At 42.5% G+C, this 699-nt stretch overlaps 1 non-coding gene across 1 annotated transcript; it reads right to left on the bottom strand.

Annotated features, from left to right (window-relative positions):
* Positions 1 to 496: 496 nt before the first annotated feature.
* On the bottom strand, positions 497 to 569 carry trnav-aac (transfer RNA valine (anticodon AAC)). The gene has a single exon. It is a non-coding gene; the product is annotated as a tRNA-Val (tRNA).
* Between the last annotated feature and the right edge of the window lie 130 nt (positions 570 to 699).

The following is a 699-nucleotide window of genomic DNA, read 5'->3' as shown; positions in this document are numbered from 1 at the left end:
CCCTGGGCCGGACTTTGGACATGCCTGGTTTACAGCTTAATAAAATCTCCAGTCAACAGCTGATTCTGGACTCCGAGCTAATGTTTCCTTTAGTGACTCATGCAGTGTAAGGCACAAACACAAGCTCTCATTACGTACATATTTGTAAAATAAACTAACTTGAAATTCACTAACTCCTATTGAACTACTAATTGCAGATGATTTGATCGGCTTCTTAGTCGACTTCTGTACTGCTGTTTGCCTCAGAGCCGAGCTGCCTGTACCTGTCCCCTTCTGTTATTGTTCTCCACGGAAGAGGTAAGCGACGTCATTGTGTGTGTTAAGCTACATTTTTTTTTTACATGTAATCAATTCAATTAGTCTTGTTGATGCTATACAAATCAAGTGTATTTTTGTTAAAACCTCTGTGTAGTTCAACAACACTGCTACATGTGAGACACATCGGCCCCAATCAGGCATCAGAAATCCCATATTCACCATCTACTTCTCGCAATAATGTTTCCGCCCGGTCTCGAACCGGGGACCTTTCGCGTGTTAGGCGAACGTGATAACCACTACACTACGGAAACTACACATTTCTTGATGTCGGGGAAATAGCGGAAATTAGAGCGATATTAGTAATTAATAAAGAATTGAATTAGCACGGTCGACAAAACCTATTGTTTCCGCCCGGTTTCGAACCGGGGACCTTTCGCGTGT

The sequence above is a fragment of the Seriola lalandi genome, unplaced genomic scaffold, assembly GCF_002814215.2.
Source record: "Seriola lalandi dorsalis isolate HSWRI2012SDOR001 ecotype SW California unplaced genomic scaffold, Sedor1 jcf7180002054341, whole genome shotgun sequence".
NCBI classification, from domain to species: domain Eukaryota; kingdom Metazoa; phylum Chordata; class Actinopteri; order Carangiformes; family Carangidae; genus Seriola; species Seriola lalandi.
The sequence above is the reverse complement of the archived record's forward strand: the minus strand, read 5'-3'. Positions and strand labels throughout refer to the sequence as shown.